The sequence below is a fragment of the Haemorhous mexicanus genome, chromosome 14, assembly GCF_027477595.1.
Source record: "Haemorhous mexicanus isolate bHaeMex1 chromosome 14, bHaeMex1.pri, whole genome shotgun sequence".
Lineage (NCBI taxonomy): Eukaryota > Metazoa > Chordata > Aves > Passeriformes > Fringillidae > Haemorhous > Haemorhous mexicanus.
The window spans coordinates 13,177,813-13,191,203 of record NC_082354.1 but is presented as its reverse complement, the minus strand read 5'-3'; the positions used below and the strand labels follow the sequence as shown (position 1 = coordinate 13,191,203).

General features: G+C 47.6%; 1 protein-coding gene and 1 long non-coding RNA gene across 6 annotated transcripts in view; one reads left to right on the top strand and one right to left on the bottom strand.

Moving 5' to 3' along the window:
- PLS3 (plastin 3) overlaps window positions 1-13,391 on the top strand; it is a 49,670-nt gene that overhangs the window by 15,510 nt on the left and 20,769 nt on the right. Inside the window, exons 1-2 of one of the 5 annotated variants that reach the window (XM_059859076.1) lie at window positions 3,249-3,272; window positions 4,292-4,377. The exons of 2 other annotated variants lie outside the window; for them this stretch is intronic. The gene's annotated coding sequence lies outside the window, so the exon portion shown is untranslated. Of the gene's footprint in view, window positions 1-3,163; window positions 3,273-4,291; window positions 4,378-7,941; window positions 7,963-13,391 lie in introns of those variants that run through there. 2 more of the 5 variants (XM_059859077.1, XM_059859079.1) reach the window with 2 other exon arrangements.
- Window positions 2,335-3,582, bottom strand: LOC132333710 (uncharacterized). Its single transcript, XR_009488236.1, has 2 exons — window positions 2,991-3,582; window positions 2,335-2,558 (listed from the first exon to the last, which is right to left on the bottom strand). It is a non-coding gene; the product is annotated as an uncharacterized LOC132333710 (long non-coding RNA).

Genomic DNA, 13,391 nt, shown 5'->3' with positions numbered 1-13,391 from the left:
TCTCTCTAGTGCGCTCTCTCTCTCTCTCTTTCCTTTTAAAATTTTTTTATAAGGAGGAGGATGTTCCTGAAAACCCTTGATTTGCAGCACCAGCGCAGGCAGAGGCAGGAGACTGAGGCACCTTTGCAGCTCCTGAAGGCTTGCCAAGGTCTGCTGATGCTCTGTTGGCTCTGGGATCTCCCGAGGCTGCTGTGGCCCAGCCCTCTGGGCATGGAGGTTTCTCTAGCATGGGGATGCTGGAGTGGACCAGCATGTCCTGTACTCCTAAGGCTGGTTGACAGTGGAACTGGCTGTGTCCCAGCAAATAGATATTTTAGGCAGGAGTTAGAAGTGCCAGCAGTTAAAACCCATCCTAAAAATCACTGGGACAGAAGTGGCATGCCCAGGGACTTGTTCGTCACTGTGGATGTAATCACTCGTTATGTTGAACAGCTCCCAACATCAGCATGGTATGTCTTGGTGTTAGTGAGGAAAACACTACTTCTGGAGTGGGCAGGAAAACTTGGTGTCCAGAGGCAGGTGCTTGTCCTCTTCTGGGCTCACTGGGAGAGTAGTGGGGCTGCACAGCCCACTGTAGCCAAAGGCCAGCACACTGGGTGAGCTCCTTTCCTCCCCCAGAACTTCGCCAAAGGGCCTGTTCTTGAGGGTTTGTGGTGAAAAATGACTCCTGAATTTACCCTTACTGCTCCCCTGTCACCTGGAAGGCAGCAGCTGCCACTCCCACAGCCATCACTGAGTACCTTCTGGAGGGCAAATGTGTATTAGTGGCCTCCCAGTGAAACTTGGCAGCTGGAGCTGTGGAGGAGATGTGTCCCCTTGCGCAATGATGTGCTGGGGGAATCCTGCCAGTGCTGGAAGTTCTCTTTGTGCATAAACCTACATCACAATGTTCCATGCAGGGGAGTGGATGTGTCACCTGAGCACCTCAGGCAACTTCTTCTACCCTAAAAGGCTCTTTTTAAAGCAGGAAGAAGAGGAAAATACACTGCTATACTGGCTCAACCAAAAAAAATTCCTATTTTGGAAGAGTGTGGGGAGTGGTGTGAGACCAGGCGTGTGAGGAAGTCTGCTGGGAGTGCCCGGGGAACTGCGCGTTCGCTGCCTGCCACGCCACACCCCACCGTGCTGAGTCTCGGGACATGACGTGGGGATGAGTGGTGCTGGCACCACCGAGGTGCTATTTTAGGTTTGACTGTAATTGCAGGTTGGACCGCCAGGACTGGATTTTGAGTATTCACAGAGCAGAGGGCTCTTAAAGCTCTGGAAAAACTGGCTATCTCTGATCCTTTGCAAATGTAGGAGATGGGTATTTCACGGGCGCTGCGCCTGAATTGAACTCCCTGTGGTGGAGCACTGAGGACCTGTGCTAGCTGGTGATGGGGCAGGGATGTCCTCTTCCTCTCAGTCAGAGGGAATGATTATATCTGATAGCCCTGCAGGATGCTTTACACTTACTGAAAAAAGAAAAGTGGGTAAGCAGAGGTCTGAAGACACATGGGCTGGTGGCTTTTAGGCATCTCCCTCTGCAGTGCCAATCTGCCACCTGCACACCTGCAGGTGCTGCCTTGCTGTTCCAGCAACACAGATGACAGACATTGAGCAGACATTGCTTGTGCAATGGCTCTGCCACTGACAGAAAGTCACAATCTCCTTTGGGAGCTGGGCTCTGGCGTGCTCTCCCCCAGAGCTGTCAAGCCCCAAAGCCGCACTAACCCTTAGAGGATGGATTTATGCTGTGCAATGTACTCACATGTAGGATGGAAAGTGGAGACACTAAACTTCACGAGATGAGGTTTTTCATTTTTGTTGCATGATTGCCCCTAGACTTCAGAGGCTGGATGCAGTCCCTGGTTTTGGTCAGAGCAGCCAATTGGGCTCCCTGCACCCAGAGGCTGATGTGAGGCTGAAGCTGGCTGCTGGTACAAGTCAGAGCAGAGTTAAAGTTGCTCTTCCCTATACCCTGTCTTGATGTGCTCTCAGCCTGGTCTCTGTGGACTGCAGAAGTATTTTTCCAATCCAACTTCTTTCTTTTTAAGTTGCAGCTGCAGTTCTGGGCATAAAACCCTTTATTTTGGTTTCCATGATGTTTACCATCCTGAGGAAGCTGGCAGGCTGTGGGTTTGGGGTTAGGTTTTTTGTTTTGTTTTGTTTTTTTGGGGTGTGTTTTATTCCTCTTTTGAAACTTTACAGCTGGAAGCTAAATTTTCAGGTGATACCCAAGAAATGGTACCAGGCAGTGACACACTTTCCTGGCTGATGTAATTTTTAAAGAGAAACAACAAAAAAAAACCACCCAGTGACCATAGTGACCATAATTTTTAGAACAGTCATGAGTTCTTCAGATTTTTTACTAATTCTAATATTGTGTTTATTAGTAAATGACATATTTTCCTTTTAGCTATGGAAATGCTCAAACATTATGGACTTAACAGGAAAGCCAACTTAACCTTTCTGGTGATTGATTCTGCTCCTGTTCATTGCATCAGCAGCACACAGTACACGATGTTTCTGTTGCTTGTGTCTTCCTGGCTAGCAGCAGATGTCTGTTCCTGTTTCATCTAGAGCAGACAAGGATTAATTGCTGAGGTAATGCAATATATTACAGTATGGGCCAGCTCTGAACTCTGTATTTCATTTAATCTAATTTATTCAGACCATTTTTAAATTTTTTTTTTTAGTTTTTGTTTTTGAGGAACTATGAGGTGAGATAGCAGGCAGCATCCTCCTTCAGTGCAGACTAAGGCCAAATAGGTCTGGATCCTTAGTATTCTGTGAGCTTCTGTTGTTGTTTCAAAGGTACTCATAAAATAAGTACATAAAGCCAAATACAAGCTCTGCGTTGCTGTTTGACTTGACACTCTGAGAACTAGCAAATCAAAATCCATTTGTTTTAAAGAGTAAAGAGCAGTAGAGGGTTTTTTTTGTTCAGTTTTTTTGGGGGGTTTGTGTTTTGGTTTTTTTTTTTAATTAAAAAAAAATAGTTTGCTTACCTAAAAGCTCTGTATCTTACTGCTTCCTGGTCCCTAGTGCCAAGCAATAAAGGACCAAGAGCCGGTTTTTGCGGAGAATCCCCGCGCTCCGGGGATGCTCGGGCCGCTGTCGCGCATCTCTTCGCGGCATGACCGCATCTCTGGGAAGCGACCTCCCATCGCTGGGCGGGGAGGGAGGGAGGAAGGAAGGAATGCTGGCTGCCCAGCTCCGGGCCGGGGGCGTGGGAGACGCTTCGGGCCGGGCGAGGGAGCGATTCGCCGTCCCTGGGAGGAGCGAGGAGGGTAAGGAATGCCGGGGAAGGTGTCCCGGGCCGGGCCGGGCCGGGCCGTGAGCGCTGCCCGCCGCTGCGCGACTGCGATCGTCCTGCAGCGACTTGTTCTGCTTTGCTTTTCTCCGCGAAAAGTCTTGTGATTCCTCCTGCTGTAGTGGATGGAGGAAAACAGCTGAGGGCAGAGCGAGTTTCAGGTTTTGCTGTGTCCGAGTTGGGAGTTAATCAGCGCACCTGATAAACGCGTGCAAGCAGCAGCGAGGGCTGCCCCGGCTGGGCATCAGCGAGGGGTTCGTGTTTTGGGCTCAGGGTGTGTCTTCCCAACTCTGAGTTTGTTCCATCTCAGTCTGCTGCAGGCTTTTACAGAGCAGAACTGCTTAAACTTGCATGTTAAAGTGTTAAATATTTAAAACTCTGCCTTGCAGAAAGTGCGAGGAGCTCTGAGTGCTTTTGGGAAGTGGCTGTAGGCTGCTGGCTGTGGTGGCTGCTGGACTTTTTGGGGTCTTTCACCTGGAGAGGCTGGGCTCTGAATGCTGCCCTGCCATTCCAGCTGGCAGGATTTCATCTCCTAACAGAGGAGTTTGTCTTGCTTGCTGTGGTTTCTGGCTATACCTGATGCAATGCAGACCCTCTCTAAACACTTTAGTAGTCACTACTAGCTTAAAGCACTTGCATACCACTACTTTTAAGTATTGAACTGAAATGCTGAATTTTTGTTTCAAAATTTTCATTTGTCTGCACACATGTAAAATACTTGTAGTACAGCTTTTTCACATCCTAATTTTGTTTGTACTGAATGTATTGCTCTAAGGTTTTGCTAAGTTATGTTTTATTAAACTGATACCATATTATCTCTTAGCCAAAAGGCTAAGAAGAGATATTTTACTCTGCATTTATTCTGCAAAGCATCTGTCTCTAAAGAATGATTTCCACAGCTGGAGGACTCTCACACCCTCGAGAAATTCAAAGTAGTGGTGAGGTTGCATGCTGTTTACAGTGCATACATCTCTTTAACCACAACATCTGTCCTAGGGGTATTGGGCACTGGCTGAGCTGGGAAACGGAGGGAGAAGGAGGAGGAAGAGGAGGCAAAGCAGCTTGAAGGGACCTAGGGAGAGGTTAGTGCTCATCTCCAGGAGTGCCTGATGCATTTTCCTAGCCTTGATGCTGGATGCATTTATCTAACCTTGAAGCCTGCAAATGAGAGTGCATTTTGTGGAGGTTTTTAATGCTTCTCCAAAGTCACGAACTAGAGCTTGCCTGATCCTGAACTGGTGACTGCTGTCTTTGGCTCCCTATCGCTCCTCCCCATATTAAGTTAAATTATAGAGAAGTGTGGGGAACACCCTGCAGTTAGACTAAATGTGATTTCACTGTCATTGCAACCTCCTGGGAGGCAAAGCCAGCAGCTTTCCTTCACTTCTGGCCATTTTGCATTAATTTTTGAGATTAATGTTTCTGATTTTGTGAAGAGTAGATAGGATCTACATCATCTATTCTACAGTAAATAAGTGGTGAATTTACAGAGATTTTTCCTACTTCATAAGCCACTAGGACAGCTATGTAGTGACACTGATTTATTGCAGTCTGATGTTGCTTTCTTGCTCTGAAACAAATTAATTTGACTTTCCCTTTTTCCCAAGTGCTTTCTAAACAAGATCACAGACAACAGAAGAAGGATGGAAAATGTTTTTTCTTTTTTCAGTAGCTTTTTCTAGTGAGAGATCTGTTACTGAAATTCCTGGGGTTTAAGACACTTTTGAAACATAATTACAACAGTTAGGGTACGGTTTGTAGTTTCTAGTGTTTTGTTTCTTATTTAAGAAAACATTAATTGACACATTTCTCTGAATGTTTATCATCTGGGCAGCCAGAATTTTAGCCTTGGCAGTCTCTTTCCGGACAGCTCTGTTTACCTTCAGCTGATAGAACGGTTTGCAAACTGCTTGACCACAGCTGTACCTTCTAAAAGGTTGCACAGAACCCACCCTCCCAAAATTAGCAGCTGAAACTCCCTGTTGTCCAGATTGCCAGGGATCAGCACCGTCATGCTGGATGTTTGGCTTGCAGGAGCTTGTTGGCTGCTGTTGAATAAGCAGTGACTGTACTGTGATTTAATTTGGGGATCTGGTTGATTCCCCCACCTGGGCGGGAGGGGAAGTTTAACAGACTGAGTAATGCTTCTTGCTTTATCGTTGCACACTGGGTATCAGCCCCTTTACCTGCCAGAGGTGCTGCCTGAGAGCAGAGCTGGAGCTGCTGGGGGGATGGAGAGTGCTGGGGGGATGGAGAGTGTTCTGGGCTGCATGGGCTTTGCAGGGCTTTATCCAGCTGCTCCTGAACCAGGCTGCAGGCTCAGCTCTGCAGCCCACCTTGTAAGGAACTGGGCTCCTTTGGGGCTGAATATTGGGAAATTGAGGGACATATGCTTAAAGCATGTTGAGGGTAACCTGCAGGTCTCAGCAAGCAGCTCCCAGTCACTTCTGGGGAAGAAAATTTGCACAGATTCAGCCTTATGAACCTCATTCCTCCTTGCTTATGCTGGCAGGGAACCTACTGTCTTTTACATTATTGCTCTGAGAGTCCCCTCATAATATAAGGCTTGCTGAGTTTTTGCATTGGAGGGTGAGAGACTGGTCCTTTCTTTAAGACATTTATGGTTAAGGTACAGAATAAGCAGAAGGAAGTGTTAATGCTGCTCTTTTTTTGGGAACTATGCAAGAATAAGAATTACTATCAACATAAGAATTTCCTGAGAGGCTTGCATGACTTTTCTGTGTTTGAGCCAGGAATTTCAATGAAGCCTTCTGAGTTTCAGTCCATTAGCGACACCTGACCTCAGCCCCCCTCAGTTTTACCTTCTTGCACTTAAGTTTAAATAATCTCTGAATTTGTTGTTTGCTTTTGCAAGTTCCAGGTAGATGAGTGTTCAGCTCTTCCTTTCCTGAGATGTCTTGAAAGGATCACCTGTTCCATGTTGTACTAGCTAGGTAATGAGAATATTACTCTGCTGTTCCCACTGACATGAACAAACTATTTCAAAAGTTAGTTAAACCAATCTAGTGGGTTATGATTTCAAATGTTCTCTAACACTGGAGTAGCTGCTCTACTAAAACTGGAGGTGTGTCAAAATGCAACACTTAGTAGGAGTATTTGTTAAAAAGGCTTTTAAGGATTGATTCATCAGTGCCTTGAGCAGTATTTTATCTGTTTTCTACTGTGCCCTGTAGATTATAAGTACTCTGTAGAGATGTGTAATACGTTTTGAGCAAGGTCTGTGGGCTGTAGCTGTGAGCCTGCAGCATGATGGGGGTGTGTGAGTGCTCTTGGTCTCCTCTGTGACCATCCATCCCTCCCTCCCTCCCTCTTGGCTCTGGTCTTCCATGACAGGAGCCTTCAAAGAGTGTGAGGTCTGCAGAAAGCTTTTAGTGCTGCTACTTCCATTTGAGTCCCAAAGCAGTTTTGTGTTTCTCTTCAGCCTGCTTCTGGAAGATGAGAGTAACCAAGCATCCATCCACTCTGCTCCAGGATTGCATCTTACCCCTTAGTGTGCATCAGAGGCAGCTCTGGCTCAGAGGACAGGGATGTGTTGGGAGAAATTTCATTGAGGGCTGGGGATGCTTTATTTTTTCCTTTCCATGGGCAATTGGAGTGGAAGCATTTGTGTTCTTCTGACTTGTGCTTCCTTCCAGCCTCTGGGCAATTTGGGATCATGTGACCAAGCATCCTCAGCTGCTTGCTCTCTGTTTTCTCTTATCTGGGAGACAGAGGGACTAATGTACTTGAATCCCTGTGAATTTCTGTTAATATCCCCAGCTTTCAGTAATTTGGATGCTGCTGTGGAGGTCATGGCTCTCCTGGGCTTTTATCAGAGGGCTGATTCCTGTTTGATGCTGTGAGCAAGTTTGATGCTGATTTTGGGCTTTCTCTGGGTGCTGGCTGCAGTTCAGTTCTGATCATGCTGATCATTATCCAGGCCTGACCACACCCCAAAGAGCTTCCTTGGCTGTGCAGGGCTGTCAAAGGCATGTAAATTGGCTGATGGCTCAGCAGTTGCTTTTGCTAAGGATTTAAGATGATTGAAGCTAGTGAATCTGGTTCTGTCGTGAAGGGAGAGAAAACTCTTGGACCAGCATGCAAAAGGGGAAGGATCAGGTTGTCCAGGCTGCCAGTGGATGTTGGGGTGGTGGTTAAAGTCTGTGCAGAAGGCATAGGAATAGTGATTTGCTGCATCTGTTCGTTCCCGTACTGTTGGAGTGGCCCTGTCTCTGCAGCCCAGATCCCTGCTGGGCATCTACCCAAGTGCTGCTCAGAAAAATACCTGGCATCACTCTATGCAGGTCTAGCTGGAGAAACTGAGCTTCTAACCTGGACTTGCTGGAAGAACATACTTGTCCAGAGGTGGACACCCCATTGAGACATGCCTCCAGATCTGGAGAGAACCTTTGGCAAGCTAAGAGCAGTGACTAATTCCAGCATGTGTGACTGCTCCTGATGGATTTGGCAGATTTTTCCCCTGCAGCAGTGGTGGGTTGTGCAACAACTAGAGCAAAGTTTCACAGTCCACTCCCAGGTGATCATAAGCAAAGCAGGGAGCTTGCCTCTCCCAGCATGACAGTTTCAGGAGTCTGAAAGAATATAAAGCAAAGCCTGCTGGTGGAACTTCTGCTGTTTTAGAGGTGCTTCAGAAACAGCAGCTGGAGGTAATCTCAATATGGAATTGGGATGAAGTGACCTGGAGGGTGCCTGGGCAGTGGGAATCTCTATCTGCAGCCCTGTGTCCTTTCCCTGTGATGCAGCTGGTGGGCTACACAGCCAGCATGGATCAGTCAAAAGGTGTTCTGTGTGTGAAGGCAGGGAGCTGGAGAGCTGGGTGGTGGAAGGTGGTCAATTCAAAGAGCCAGGCAAGCTTAAAGTAATTCAAAATTAAAGCTGAATTTATGTAGTTGGTCTTGGCTGTTGAGGTGAGTTTTTTGGTGCTTTGCATGGCCAAGAAAAGCTGAACTAAGAGACATAAAGCTAGATTTGGGTAATGTCTTTGCAGGTGTTAGAGTACAGTGGTGTTCAACAGCTAAAGCACTGCAGAGCTGACAGCAGAGCTGTAGATTCATTGCTGTTGAGCCTGATGAGCTTGGGCTGGGAGAACTTTGCTGAAGGGGAGATCCACAGATGAGAGATGCAGCCACTCAGCAAATCTGGCCCCACAAAGCAATGCCTGCTGAAAGCAGTGTGTGCCCCTTTCTTCCCGAGGCAGGGAGAACTGCTCCCTGAGTGGGTAGGAACACCACAGTGTTTGTGAGCACAAGAACCACAATTGTGCAAAGAGCAACACCAAACTGATTTCAGAGTCTGCATCACCGTGCTGATGGTAAGGGGTTAGCACCACCGTGCTGGAGCCTCTCTGGATGGGGCAGCATCTCCTGATCACTGCTTCTACCAGGATGGCATCTCTCACCAAAGTGTGAAGGGGAAGGTCTGGTTTCAGCCAGTACCTCTGACCAGTGGCTGTCTGGAAGGCAATTGCCAATTAAAGGTTTATGTGCTTCCATCAGCTTGGTGTTTGTTAACAGCCACATCCAGGGTGTGGGTGCTGTCTTGTAGGAATTTGATGAGCAAAACACTGTGGTGAGCATTTGATGAGCACACAAACTGATTATGAGCAGGAGAGGATGGATTTTATGATAGGTTTTCATTTACAGGCCATCAATCCCTCAGCCTTCCTGTCTCCCTCCCAACACTGGAAACTCTTTACCTCAGAGGACTCATCAGACCAAGCCTGTGCACCATCATGTCCTCCTGTCAATGTCAGTTTTGGGACTGTTGTCTGTAAAACCCCAAAGGCTTTGCTTGGACAGGACCACTAAAGGCAGCCATCAGAGTTGAGGATGGAGATGGGAGTGGGTGTGTCTGTGCCCTCTCCTGCCTGCAATCTGACAATCTCAGCATCCTCTGCAGCTTCCAGTCACCTGGGAAGGGATGCAAAGAAAACTGAGGCTTGTATCCCTTGCCAGTGACTCTTCCCTCACTGTCCTGAGGGTGGCTGCTCTGGGCTGTCCTGGCAGTTCTGGAGGTGGCAGAGCCCTTTTGGGATGGGCACAATGCTGCTGGCTGCTTTCAGAAGGCTGGGGGGGGTGAAGAGGGGAGAGCACACAGCCACCCTGCTCTGCAATGTGGCTCTTTCTTGGCAGGGGCCAGCCCTACCTGCAGAACAGGGAGGAAAAGGGGGATTAGGTGAGCCACAGGAGGCCTGGGGGCTGGATCCTGTGTCAGCTGAATCACCAGGTTTCCTCCAAATTGGCCAGGCAGCTGTGCCAGTGCCCAAGCCCCAGGGCTCTGGCACTTGCTGTGGTTGTGAGGGGACAGAGTGCCTGGCTGTGTGCTGGGTTAGTGCTCACAGGTATGTGGGGTTTGAGTATTTTTAATTAGCTAATGCTAACTGAATTGTCTGCTGATGTCAGGAGCTTTTGTCATGAAAAGGGAGCAAAACCACAGGTTCCTCAGAAACTGAGTGAGTCACTGCTCCAGACTAGGTCTAGCCCACTTGTTGTGTTGAATTTTCCTTTTTTATTTTTTAGATTGGGTGGACATACTAATACCTTTTTGTTGACTCTTTATGTGTCTCTGCACTGGCCTGCTTGAGTAAACAAGTTGATATTGTTAATCAGTCATTGTAGAGATATTAAAGCAAGGCAGGCCTGGAAGGGATGAAGCACTCAGTTTTCAGAGTAACGCTGAGCTGCTAAGAAAGTAAATTCTTCCATTTGGATCAGCAGCAAATTCCAGCTCTGTTTCTGTTGGAAGTGTTCAAGTGGCTCTCAGGAAATATTTGGTTGTCATGTGCTCTCAAATTTGAATTAATCTGCCAACTTTCAAGATGTACAAATGCCTGAATATCCCCCCTTCCTCAGTTTTCTATTAGTCCTCTGTGTAATGGAGCTTCCAGGATGCAGCTTCCAGGGCTTCCCCTCCTGGGGAAGTGTCTTGAGAACATTCTTCTCTGTGCTTCAGTGTTTTTAAGCTGCTGTCTGAGCAGTTAATCTACCCCAATATCCTGGTTAGCTTCTGGCACTTGTGCTGGAAGTGCTGAGTGCCTCAGCAGAGGCATCCCTCCAGTGACTGTCCCTGCAGTGGCCTGTCCCCAGGTGGCTCACAGCTGTCAAAACACACGCTGGGACAGCTTTCCCTGACCTGCCCCTACTGCAGTTCTGCAAATAAACTAACCCCAGTTTGGTGACTGCAGTGTGTTTAGAACCTGTAAAATTTGTTTGCACAGGAACTTTATACAGCCTGTCTCAGGGAAGGAGTTGATGTTCCAAAACCTTGTGCTTGAGCAGCTCTGATCTGTATCCCAGGTAGTCTTCAGAGGACAGAAACAGGCTGCAGTGTCTGCCAGGCATGCTCTTCTGGGTAGGTGCCTTTGTGCACCCGTGTGTGACAGAGCTGCCCTTGCTTTTCTCCTGTGGGGTGAGGGATGAAGGCAGGATGAGGGATCTGGAGCAGTGATTGCTTCCTTGTACACTTTGTTTATCTATGCATTGACCCATGGGCTGTCAGCCCCCAGACTAAAACTTTTCTCTTGTTCTAAGATGGGTGTTTGACTGTCTCTGCCTATCATGCCCTGGTGGAGGCTTTCTTGCAGTGTGAGTGTGACATGGCCAGGCATGAGCAGCGTGGAGAGTCCCCACAGGGCTTCCAGTGTGGCAGCTGATGTGTGATCCCTGTGCCAGTGTGATAAAAGGGCCTTTTATGTCCCACCAGACAAAGCCTCTTGTTTAAAAATGCAACTGAATGAAAAACACGACTCTGAATGCCCTAGACTCAGCTATTACAAACAAACAAACATAAAAACCCCCACACACCAAGAAAAAGGAAAGCTCCCCTGCCCCCCAGCCCTGTGTCCCGGTGATGGTGTAATACCTCTTCACTGCAGAAAAGCTCTGTACAACTGCTCTGGGAGCTGTAACTTGGTGGCCCACTAACCTCTCCATGGACTCTTGTGTTATAACACCCTTTCCCTTCACAGACAGCCCTGACAAGGTCAGGTGTCTGCTTTTTCTCTGCTGGTTTGAATTCTCCCTCCCACCTCTCATGCAGAGAAACAGAAGGAAGAAGTGATATTATAAAAACTGAGAATGAAACCTGTTTTATGGAATGAGCTGAACAGTCTAGGGACTGGAAGGAAGATTTTTTTTTAAGTCAAGACCCGTACAAACAACTGTAGGGCATATCCAGAGCATAATATTTACCTGATAAAGTCAAACAGAGCAGCATTTTTGAAGGCTCTCTGCTTATGGTGTTGTTTGCTGCTTCTTTTGGTGTTAAAGATGCTAGAGATAGCAGAAAATTAAATTCCAATTAAGTGGTTAGGTAATGATGCTTTGGGAAATCCCTTTCTAAGGGAAATCCTCATGGTTTGAAAATGAATTGGTGCAAATGAGAATTAGGAAGAAGGCAGAACTTGTGGAGGAGCTTTGGTTGAATTTTCAGCCTTTAGCTCAGCCTCTCCTGCCTGGCAGCTCATGCCACCTGTCTGCATAGCCAAATCTGGCTCTGTTCTTGGTAGCATTCTCCAAGTGTTTCTGCCAGTTGTGAAATCCATCTCTTGTATCATGCAACAAGCTTGCTCAGAGCTGATTTTCTTGCTAAGCAACTCCTTTATCCCCTGGAAATAGCCAGGTTTTGGTGGCACTGAGGCTTGGCCGAGGCACCCGTGGGAGTGCTGCGGGGAAGGGGCTCTCCAGGAATGGAGACAGATCCCAGACTGGACATCAAGCAAGACAGTCAGTGCTGCACACAGCATTCCTGCATCTTGCAGGGACCTGCATGGTAGCATTGCCTTGGTCAATTAGCCTTTTTACTGTGAAACAGTAAAAAAAAAATCTTTTATAAGAAATTATTTTTTAATCTCTGTCAGTCTGATGCAGGTTTGCTGCGATTCCTCCCTGTGCCCCATTTTTTCTACTTGAGCCCAATGAAATTTGTTGTCTTGCTGTTGGTGGCTTTGACTGATGGTTCAGTACCTTATTGTGCCTGCTAATGCTGGGAGGTGGGGTCTGAAGTGCTTTCCTTCATGGCTCTGCAGTGATGCAACTCTTGCTGAGTTTCTCTGCTGCGAGCACCTGTCTGAGCTGCTTTCCCAGGCTGCCACACCTGCCCACTGCTCTCATCTCTAACAACTTCATTCTTTCCAGACTGAGTGAAGTGTTACAGAAAATGAATATTTACAGCTACAGGCAAACTTGTGTGAGTGCTTTTGAAGGCAGCTGGGAGTCTCAGACAAAAGAAGGTTGCTAATCAGAGCACAGGCATTTGTTAAACTGAGCCTCTTGTTGCTTGAGCCAGAGCCAGCCTGTTCAGGATCCTGGCTTCTGACAGTCTGTAAACCTCAATCCACCCCTCATCCTTTTGCTTACAAAGGAGGAGGCAGCTGTGTCTGTTCCCATAGGCAGAGGAGGAACCTTTTATTTCTCAGCTTCAGGATTGTAGTGAACAATGTGGGAGCTGGAAAATCTTGGGATGCAGATCTCGTTTGAAGTCACACCAAGCCTGCCTAAATCCCCATGACAGACCCTGAGCTGGAGCTAGCAGTGGTGTTAGAATGTGCTGATCAGGGCCTGTGTTTCTGTTCCTTGTTGCATCAATCACTGCTCTCTCATGGTCAGAGTGCCACCAGGGCATCCGATGCCCTGTCACGAATGTCTGGGATGGGGACGTGCGTAGGTGTCTGACTTTCTCCCATCCCTGTGGCGATGCCTCCTGTCCAGGCTGGCTGGGTGGCACCTCATCAGTGCTTGGAAAGGAGCATGATGGCAGATGGGTGGAGGAACTCTGTGCTCCATCCTCTCTGTTTCTTAAACACCAAGCAGATCTGATCCAAGCGGAGTTTCTGCGAAGTCGGGGTCTCGCTGTTCCTCATGCCTGCTCTTCTGGGCTTGCTCATGGTGCTTCTGCCATTCAGGGAAACAGGGGCCATGCAAGCAGCCTGTTCTTTGCAGTTTTTTGGGAGTATGACTCTGGGGAAACAAGTAGGTGTTGATTCAAACAGTTTTCTTGCAAAAGAACAAACTATTTCCTTTTTGCAAACAGTACCAGGTATACTACTTTGTGCTAAAATACCCTCTCCATGTTCTGT